This window comes from Lepus europaeus, chromosome 9 (genome assembly GCF_033115175.1).
Source record: "Lepus europaeus isolate LE1 chromosome 9, mLepTim1.pri, whole genome shotgun sequence".
Lineage (NCBI taxonomy): Eukaryota > Metazoa > Chordata > Mammalia > Lagomorpha > Leporidae > Lepus > Lepus europaeus.
In genome coordinates this window covers 91252395-91263622 of record NC_084835.1, presented here as the reverse complement: position 1 = coordinate 91263622, position 11228 = coordinate 91252395, and the positions used below count along the sequence as shown (strand labels likewise).

Genomic DNA, 11228 nt, shown 5'->3' with positions numbered 1-11228 from the left:
CGTTTGACAACCATTTCACATATTTTAATCATGTGTCAAGATTTCCTGCTCCTAAAGGACAAGCAGGGAAGTTCTTTAAATGGGTTTTAGGTGACTTTGGGAAAGTATTTTTTTAATCCTAAATATATTCTCCTCCTTATTTCCTTTTCATATGAACCAAAGGTTTTTATTATACACTTAGAAATATGCCTGAAAATGGGTGTGACAGACTCACACTGAAATATTAATAAATCACAATTTGAAGTCTATTAGTAAGAGTGAGAGTTCATGAGATGGATTCTCTTCTGAAAGGATCTAAGAAGAGGATGGCATAAGCCAGAGCTACTGGCTCAAAGACAGAGAAAGAGAAGTTGGAATGGAAATATGGGAAGTCAAGGAGAAATTCACCTAAATGAGATTTGATTGGGAAGATAATTCTAAGGATAATAACTGTATTCTACACGTCTATATATGTAACTCCACTGAATCTCAAACTTTAATTTTTGACTGATGCAGTGAATGAAGCTAAATGTGTCACATTACTGAAATAACAATAGTTACACATGTGAATTTATATATATATATCAATATCCAGTTAAATAAGATTTTATCAGATGGGAAACATTTTATATGTATGACTGCTATAATTGGGTTAATATATTCTCATTATTGTACAATATGTCACCTTGGTACTGTTTCAAAAAAAAAAAAGCTAGTATTACGATTCTTTCCTTTTTAATAGAACATATAGATACTGCTTCTGATTCTGTGAGTTGCCTCCCCCAAATAATGAACATCAAAGGAAGCAGTTATATAGATTTATGATGTGATTTCATAGCATTACAGTGAATACTCATAATTATGGGATCTTGTAGAAAGTAAAACCTGATATTTAACTCAAGCAGTCTGGACTTGATCCTTTGGGGAAAACATATATTTTCCTGCAGCTTAAGGCCATCTTAAAAGAACAGATATACATGACATGAAAGTTGTAACATTTGGTGAGTGTATGTGTAGAATTTATCTTTCCCAGTCATTCTTGGCACCATTTTTCACAATTCAAAAGCTTTATTCTTGTTATGCAATACCCTGTTTCCAGCTATAAAAATGAGATATGTCTTCTTTTATTCACATATGTTTGATTAAACAGAAAAGATACAAACAACTTGCTGTCAAGTTTTGGTTTTCAGATACAAATTGTGCATTTTACAACTTCACCCAAATAAATGTTATCTTTCCCAAGAGGTCACTGTTCAGAAATGCACAAACAAGAGTTATTGATACCATAAAATTACTTGATGCTTCTCAGAAAAAGAAGGGGAGGAAAAGCCCTCTAACATATCCAAATGCTCTTCTTAGTGTCTGCTTTCAACCTCAAAGCTAATCAGTATAAACTGTGGAAATAACACAAACATTGCATGTAAGATGTATCCTCAATACAACCTTTTTTCCTTAGGGTTTTTCTTTCTGATCCTCTGTTGTATTGCTGTAGAAATATACAGACTATTTCATTCGATCTGCTTGTTTCTCCACTTCCCATATTTGTTGTATTTAAGTTACGGTAACTGCAGCTAACATGAGATCTATCCTTTTAAATTTTAAATGTATGGTCTATTATTGTTAACAATAAGCACAATTTTGTCCCATGCCCTTGTAAGATCTCAAGAAGACTGTTAAAACAAACACCAAGCTACTCTTAATACCTTTGTGAAGAGGTCATAAGCTGGTAATATTTAGAAAAGATCCTCTTAACAGATGTGTTCTGTTTGCACTACATGAATTTAAAAGCCTAACTACATTATCAACATTTAAAATGGAAAGCATACTCACACACAAAGGAAGCTTTCTAAATTCCCATGACTATTAGAGCACTTCCAAATTCTAGTAAGCCTCCAGCAGCCTCTAGTTCTCAGCCTCTACCCTTCAATCATTTATGTGACCTGTCTGATCCCTGCAGAGGTTTGAATTCTCCACTCCCATGGTGCAAAAGTTCATTAGCCAGACTGTTCAGTCCACATATGAGTAATATTGAATCCCACATTCACTGACGATGCTGGCTTACTTGGAATGACTCTGTTCCTGTTGTTAATCTGACCCATCGGGACCCACTTTCAAATGGCGACTTTCCCTGACAACCATCACTCAATCAGACTTCCTTTTTCTCTGAACTCAGGAGCATTGCACACCTTAGGAGTTGATCAGGCTCTACCTTGCAGAAGAAGGACAGTGTTCCAGCTGGATCTTTGATCAAAGTCACCACTTGCTAATTCACAAGTTAAAAGGCAGGATGAACCACCAATACATCTGTTCGTTTTGATTAAAATGTTGTTTTGCTGATTATAGTTCCCCTTTCTTTTTCCTTTTTCTTCAGGGAAATCTCTCCACCCTCCATTATCCTTTCCTGAGGATTGAGAGGAGCAGATGGGCTATATGAGAAAACAATGCATCTCTTCTTCAGTTTCAGAGGAGGCTGTTAGAAAACTGCAGTTTCTTTAAGGCAAGAATTGTATCTTCCCTCCTGAGTACTAAGCACATGGTAGGAAAACCGCTGTGCAGAGTAATCAATAAAATTATTTGAATGAACAAAATGAGGGAATGAAGACCAGACTTAATGGAGGCCTGGACTGAATATAACTGAGTCACTTAAGTATGATTGGCTTTAGCAGGAAGGGGAGCAGCTGTGATTTAATGGCAAATGGTTTCTAATCAGAAATAACCGCTTCACTATCACTGTCTGAAAAATAATTTCTCAGAATAATTTTTAAGAATGTTAGTATGTTGTAAATACCCTAATGAGAGGTCGTACTGTAAGTTAACGAGTTGTCTTTTCGTAGGATTTTTTTAGGGCAGTGACTTTCACTTGCAATAGCTAAAGAGTTGCCGAGAATTTATCCTACAGCAAACACACAGAAAGATGACAGAGAATGAGTACCAGACTCTGGGATGTTGTTGGCAGAGCCCACAGAAGTGAGCTTTATTGTGCTATGAAAACTCATGAAAACCCACACAGAACAAAAAGAAATATTATCACACACATGGAGCCTAATCCATCCTACTCACAAGCAGGTATCCCAAGACCAGGTCTCTAGTTATTGACCAACTCAGGATTCTGGCTCCCTATCCTGTGTCCATCAGATATTTCAAAGATTTATTTATTTATTTGAAAACCAGAGTGGCAGAGACAGAGAGGGAGAGAAATCTTCCATTCTCTGGTTCATTCCCTAGATGGCCACAAAAGTTAGGGTTAGGCCAGGCTGAAGGCAGGAGCCAGGAGACTAAATCAGATTTCCCACGTGGGCAGCCAAGGTCCCAAACAGTTGGGCCATCTTCTGTTGCTTTTCCCAGGCCATTAACAGGGAGCTGGATCAGTAGTGGAGCAGCCGGGACACAAATTGGTGCCCATTTGGGATGCCAGCATCCCAGGTGGCAGCTTTACCGGCCCTGCCACAACATAGGCCTCAGTAAATGGTATTTTCTTCTTTACCTGTTAAGTTATTTTTGCTGCAAAAACTGATTAATTGTTTATGAGTCACCTCACCAGTGTCATTTTATAGCAGTCCTTTACAATAAACTTTGGCATGAACTCCTTATCCTCCTGCAGGGTTCAGTCTCTCATGCTCAGCTGTTGGAAGCAGGGAAGGCCTGGCCCCTGGAAACAGGGTCCGGGGGCTGAGTCACTGAAGTGTGAAACAGGAGCTAGTCTGAGCAGTGTTGCAGGGAGACGGGACCGATTCAAAACCTGATTATCTGGTCACTTCTGTGGCATCTGCTCTCAAAGTTCATTCATCACAGATTTCTGTTTTTATACACTCACCTTAACGGTTAAGGATATCAAGCCTGGAGGAGCACATGTAAGCATATTTAAAAAAAAAAAAAAAGGAGTGAAAAGGAAAAAAAAAAAAAAACTCCACAGAGCATTGTAAATCTATTTAAAAACAAAATCTAAATGTCACACCATATATCATCCTATAATGGGTCTCCTGCTGTGTCCTTCACTGTCTCCTTCCTGCTTTGGCTCCACACTAGCCAGCATTAGCCATGGGCTAATGGCTATTTATATGCTTCCACCAGCAGCACTGAACAAAAGATTCTGATAGTAATTTCCCAATTCAAATTTTAGAATAAAGTAAAAATAGATCTTTGGCAACATCCTTACTGGCAGTGATGGCTACTGGGCAGCTGTCCTCTTCACTTTCGCACAGTTATCTCAGTCCACAGACTTCTCTTCTCTATCTTCACTGTAAGACTTATTTCTTGCAAAGCATTAGGAATTCATTCAAACTAGAGTGTGAACATCTAAAGGAAGGGGCACAAATTGGCCATGAAGCCAAAATAAGGCTGTTTGGACAAATGACATTGCAAGTATCCATTGTCAAATGATGAGGAGAGGATTGGATGAAGGGTTGATAAGAACTTTCCCTTTTTGGGCAAATGCTTTACAAAGTGAGGCTACTTTTTATGAACTGACAGTTCTTTTTAAGGGGAATGGAAGAAAGACAGACTGAAGACATGACTACCACTACAGGATTACTGAACAGTTCTATCCATCACCACCTCTTTTATCTCTTAGATAAAGCTCTGCAAAAAAGAACAGGATAGGAGTCCAAATAGTAAAATTCAGCCAATATCACATGATGATCTCATAAATGTCTGGAAGAAGATATGTGATCAATCCAAATGCAAGTGAGCCATTGCTTTCTGACTTCAAAAGTGCCAGAATGAGAATAAGGGCCAATGATGATTATTTCTTTTGACACAGCCTTTGTGTTTAGTTCTGGCCCTTGTGAAATGAGAAGAGTTGGGAATTAGCAGTGGCAAAAGTCAAAACTTCCCAAGAAGGAAGAAGGTGAAAGCTGGCATCAATAGTAGATAAATAGGATCAGCACAGGCCTACCAATTGCAGTCCCTGACTTCTAACAAGACTCCATGTAGCAGACATGTCTTTAATGAGAGGCATGCCTTTAATAAGTTTTTACTGTGCCTCAAGAATGAGAGTGGAGTTGAGAAGCTCAATGCATACTGTTTTTTTAGCTCCACACTTACCATCAGACTATCATCCCCTCCTTCTCAAATGTAAGTCTGTGTGTATGGGCTTGTAGAGGGCAGGAGAGCACAGTCTTAATATTCTTTATTAAAGATCAAATAAAAACACAAAGGAGAGTCAGCCGGGAGTGCTTCCGCATGGCAGGGGGCCCAGCACTTGGAAAAATGACCATCCATTTGCTTTGTCTTGTGTCTTCCCCATTAGGGGGTCCCGGAGTGCTTTTTGGCATCATCTGTAATCACACTCCCTCAGCAGAACCCTGCAAGGTGATTTTTTTTTAATGAAAAAGATCAAGGCTACTGGGAGGGGAGAAGAGGCTAGAGGGTGAGTGTTAAGTTTGATGAGCAGATAGAAAGGCTGCAATATTCTTAACCTCATGTCCTATATACCAGTGGAATAATTTAACCCATTAAAATTTTAATTCTATGATTTTATAGATGTTTTTCTGAAAATACAATTTATATATAAGTCCATTTATGATGAACATTCTATATAATAGCACATTAGTAAAACAGAATTTTCAAACAGCTTGTAATGGGACAAAACTCCCAATGATGAGATTTTGAAAAGGGATTTGCAAACATGTCTGTCTTCTGTCTTCATTATATGACTATAATATGTACTGCCAGGGAACTTAGATAGCTTATCAGCACTAAATAATGGTAATATGGTAAATCAATATGAATGATCTTTTTGTTTTTTTCATGTCTGTTCCTCAGCTCCCAGGCTGAGCACATTACATGGCTTCATCTCTGTTATCCTTGTGACTGATTGTGAACATTTGTGCATTCATTCAATAGCTCTTTGTGAACAGACCTTGACTATGTAATTGTGAACAAAACAGAAATGGTTGTTAACTTAGAAAGTTCATAGCTGAGTTGCAGAGACAAGTAACAAACAAATAGATGGGTGTAAATGAGTCTATGCATATGGTGCTATGGTACAGAAGGAAATAGAACCAGGTGCCATGAAAAAGACAAACAGGAACAAAGGCAACTGATATCTCATGGGAGTCAAATGCGGAATCTCTGTAGGGTGGGAAAATCAGAAGGAAAATATTGTAAAGGAAAAGAAGGTGCACAAAGAATCTCACCAACTGACCAATTCTCTTTCCATTATTTTAAACTTTCCCTACTTTCTTCTTAATCCTTTCTTCCTGATGGCCAAAAAAGGAGTGGAATTGGCTTGAGAGACAAGCAGTTTTTACAGGGTTTGCTTCTTATCTGCAGAATTCTCTGCTCTCATGCTGTGTGTGTCTGCTATCTGCTGTGTCCCTGACTAGAATTTCTAGTGTGTCTCATACTGATTTTTGTCATTCCTTTCCCTGCAATTGGCCTGCCTCACCCTTGTAAGCCCCCTTCCATCCAACCTTTTAAGTTGTTCTCATTATTTGCCTATAGCCATGGTCCAAATCTCTTTTCTGATATTGTATTTATGGATTACACTAAGTGCTCAGGTCTAATTGAAGAAACATTTCTTCTGACACCGATGGTTTGTCCTATGTCTTGGACTGTGATTCATTCCTGACAGTCAGACCTTATTTTTCTTCACCTCTTTGAGAAAATGTTCCCACTCAATTAAGGACCAACCTTGGAACCTATATTGGCCAAGTCCTTAGTGGTGGACCTTCTAGCCATTTGTACCCTGACTCCATCAATGGGAACTGGACTTTGTTCAATTATGTTCATTGAGGCAACATCTGGTCCTCTTTCAAGTCAAAGACACAGACTGCTTACAAGCAAGGATCTTGATTCAGGTTGCTGGCTATTGAGTCTGTGTCTCACTGGCTTTGAGAGCTTATGGCAAACACAACTTTTTTCTCCCTCAATTTTCTCAGTTTTAAAATGTAGTCATAGTACCAACTTCACAAGATAATTGGAGCATCTAAGAAGAAAATACATGTGAATCACTAAAAATGGTGCCTGGTACAAAGCATGTATCTCATGAAATATCATGTAGAGTTATAAAGGGAAATAAATCAATAACTATTTATGAAATTTATCATACACATTAATGGATTTTGGATCAAGAATCATAAAAAATAAGACTACAAATACTAAAAATTGAGATATAAGATTAGAGTGAGTCCAGGTTAAGTCTGAATATAATACTGAATTCTCTGCCATAATTTTTTCTAAAACGTCTTCTAATCTGAAAGAGGAATCATATCACTGTGCACATAAGGTTGAGTGTGTCAATGTGTCCCATTATCCTTGACTTATGGGAAAGAATAAATGTGAGATTCTAGCAAACTGAGTAGCTTATTCTCTTCTTTGGACTTCATATCACTCTGCTCTTCTTTTCTTATTGCCAGTATATAGGTTAGACCTGGAAAATCCTTCAGATGGTTCAGTGATTATTTATTTTTATACATTCAAAAATTTCCAATTGCTGTGCTTAGAGCTTCAAATAATTCAAATATGAAGTAGCTTCCCAAATGGATCTCACTTATCACATAAAGAAGCATGATATGTAAAATGTAGGGGCCAGTGTTGTGGTGTAGTGGGTAAAGGCACCACCTGTGATGCAGGTATCCTACATGGGCATCAGTTCAAGTCCCAGCTGTTCCACTTCCAATCCAGCTCCTTGCTAATGCACTTGGGAAAGCAGTGGAAGATGGCCCAAGTGCTTGGGCTCCTGACACCCAAGTTGGAGATCAGGAAGAAGCTCCTGGTCCTTGGTTTAGTATCCATTCAGTTCTGGCCATTGTGGCCATTTGGGGAGTGAAGCAGCAAATGGGGCATTCTCTCTCTCTCTCTCTCTCTCTCTCTCTCTCTCTCTCTCTCCATCTCTCTCTTCCTCCCTCTCTCTCTTTTTCAGTAACTCTGCCTTTAAAATAAATTTTAAAAATCTTAAAATGAGAAATATAAAATATAAATAGCAACTATGACAATAATACACAACTGTATATGAATTTGCAACATGAACAACAAATGGGTGATGTTATAACATAGAAAGACTTCACAGAGCACACAGAAATTAGATCAAATCACAACAGTCATAAGACTATTTTCCCAGATACAAGCAGCCAGTTTGAAATGCTCCTTCCATAGGAAGATGCCTCTGCCAAATCCAGCCAGTTACAGATTTCTGTCATTAGTAATAAATGACCCTGGTCATCTTGAAAATGGATAGCAACCAGAGTTCTGAGATGGCTCTGTTCCAGATGATGTTTGTTTATGTGCAGCAATTAGAGCCCAGCTGCTATAGGAATAGAGTCATATTCCCAGCTGGATCTTGGGAAATGTGGCCTTTCATTAAAGACACTGCCCTCAAGAAATTGGATTTGTTAGAACTGAAGGAGAAGGGCCTTGCCAAGATGTATCAAAAGAGTTGCATGAAATCAAGAATCCCCACTGGCTCATCCTGACAATCCAATCATGATGGCCTGAATAGTGAAGAAATTCATTTATTCAACAAAGGGGGACCTGCCACAGGGGGAAACACAGGAAATGCGCAAGGCCTCAAGATAGCTATCATGAACATACATTTGGATCGTAGATGTAAACCTTTCCTAAGAGTAGTTTTGATTATGAGACCTTCTATAAGGAATTGATACAGTATAAAACCATGGTGTTAAGGAAAAAGATGGGAAAATGGAGCTCTAAGAGGAAACTAGCAGAAGCTCATCTAGGACCCTTCCTAGATGTTGTAACTACAAATAAAAATAAAAGAATAAAATGTCACTCAAGGGTAGCATTCTTGAATCAGAGGGGGTGGTGTTGGCATCAAGAGTGTGGCAGGATGCATTTCTACCATCAGAGTTCTTTTCCTTGTGTTTCCCCTGTATGTTCCTCCACACAACAGTTTTAGGATCAGGGACCTTGAGAGGTATGAGAGGTAGATCTATAGTTAAGGACTTTTGTCCCTGGGAGGAAGGCAGAATCTGTTGGTAAGATACTTCTCCCCCAGAGGAGGCAAGTAGGACTTTAACATGGCAACTGGGGTACTGGCAGTGGCTACGGTAATGGCCTGGCCCAGAGTAGGCAGAGTTGGGAGTACAGGCATTTACTTTCCTTAGGGGAGAATGGAGCTCAGCGGGAACCAAGTTTGGGTGGCCAAAAGTGCCAGCTTTTAGCTTCTGGGACAGCAGCAGTAGTGCTGTCCAGGTTCTAAATGACTTCCTAAGATGTGGGTGCAGATATTCATGAGACTATGTATTACCTTGATGATGTCCCATTTAAAATTGGAGACAAATTCAAAACACCAGCTAAAATTGTTCTACCTATTGGCTTCTCTTTGCCTGACTGCTTGCAGTTTGCCAGAGAAGTACAGTAAGACTTCTCCTTGGAAAAAAACCACCAGCTCTAAGACCTTAAGAAAATCTAAAATACCCAGAGGGAAACAGAGAGCAAGGCTGAGGAAGCAGAAATGAAAGTGACTTCTAAGAATGGCCCAGAGAGCAATAACAACAAGAGTTTCTCCAAGACTCAAAGTACAGCCACAATGCCACCTCCTATTACCCCATCCTTGCCAGCTTACCACTAAACAGAATGTTCTCAGACCCCCACCCCCCAAAGACAGATTTCAGTTCTGCTGACTTTGAGTGTGAAGTGGACCCATTTGATAATCTGAAGTTAAAAGCCATTGATGAGAAGGAAGAGATCAAGAGACATTCTGGTAAGAATCACTGGACCCATTATGGCTCAGTTGTGGACAGTAACTTTCCCAGAAGAGGCTCTGGGTCTGGGTAACAAGATGAGGAGGGCCTGGCATCCCTGGAGCAGGTGACCCTTGATTTCAAACCTCTTCAAACCTCTTCATAAACCCAATGGCTTTATAACCTTACCACAGTTGAGCAACTTTGAAAAGATGCCACTGTCTTCCGTGTCCCTCCCGTCCATTCCTGCAGTAAACAATATCAAATCTCTGTCCTTCCCCAAGCTTCACCCTGATGACAGCAGTCAGAGATGGCCAAACTGGTGGGAACTTCCCATAGCACATCCTACCTCTTTAGTGGTGCATTCCTGAATTCCACAAAACCTTCCAAACAAAGCAATGCCAGGGAGCTCAATAGTCATCATACTCTTGGACTTTAGCTTTGAACTTGGACAAGTGGCACAGAGGTACCTATTCTCACACCTTCCCAGATGCTTTCTCCACCTACAGGCTCCAAGGTCGCTCCTCCTAATTTCTCAATATCTGCTACAAGTATCCAACAGGCCCAGCTGTCTCCAGGCCTATTCTGAACTGCAGACTTTGTCCCTGTGAGTGGCACTGTGTGGAGACATTAGTCAACATCGGCTACTTATACAAGTGTGTCCTGAGAGCCATGTAGAAGAAAGAAGAGAATATTGAGCAGATTCTCAACTGTTTGCACATGGACAGCTTTGTGAGAAGGACTTTGACCATCTGTTCATGGAAGTGGCTTTGGAAATGAACCAGTGTTCAGAAGAAAAGACGATGGAGTTTCTTCAGTTAATGAGCATTTTTAAGGAAACAGGATTTGAACTGAAAGACGTATAGGAAGCTTTGGTGTTATACAACAATGACCAGGACAGTGGTTTGGAAGACCTCATGGCCCAGGCAGGAGCCAGTTGACACCAGGCCCTGCATAGGCTCTGCCACAGAATAGCACCCCCAGGAAGCCCTGTGGAGCCCTCCTGGAGGAAGGGTGAAGGAGCAAACTTCTGGATTTTCTTTTAGTGCTTAGAAGATAGGTGTGGATACTGTGCTCATCAGTCTCCATGAGCCTAGGGCCATAACTGGGGAGAAAGAGAGAAGATTTGGGCATATGAGTGCCTGGCTCCTTCTATGTAAAATGAATTTTTGTTTTGAGAAGTGTTCTTCTCTCCATGGCTTTCCAGAAAATCTACCTTAGTCTTTTCTGGGGTCCTTAGATCTTTAGCCCTGGCCTAGCTGCCAACATGAGTCAGGTAGAAGGAATGAGAGGGCCAAACTCAGAGCTGCTTTGGGGCTCAACACTTCCCCCCTATTTCCACACTAGTGGACTGAACTCTAATCCAAGTTGAATGCAAGTGAAAGGTTCTTCCAGGGATTTATTCCTCACCACTCCCCCACCCCACCCACCCATCAAACCCTCTTAGAGTTACATTGGTTCTGCAATGTCTGAGGTGCGAAGAATGCACATTCTCCGGAGGATCCTGAATCTGTATCATCTTCTAGGCAGTTGCTGGGCAGTCACCATGATTCCCTGCCCCAGCCTGTTTCTTCTGCTGTGGTTTGGACCACAATCACGGCTGCC

The 11228-nt window shown here is 40.2% G+C and overlaps 1 pseudogene; it reads left to right on the top strand.

Moving 5' to 3' along the window:
- The first annotated feature begins 8938 nt into the window (after positions 1-8938).
- On the top strand, positions 8939-10564 carry LOC133766599 (ubiquitin-associated protein 1-like; annotated as a pseudogene).
- Positions 10565-11228: the final 664 nt, after the last annotated feature.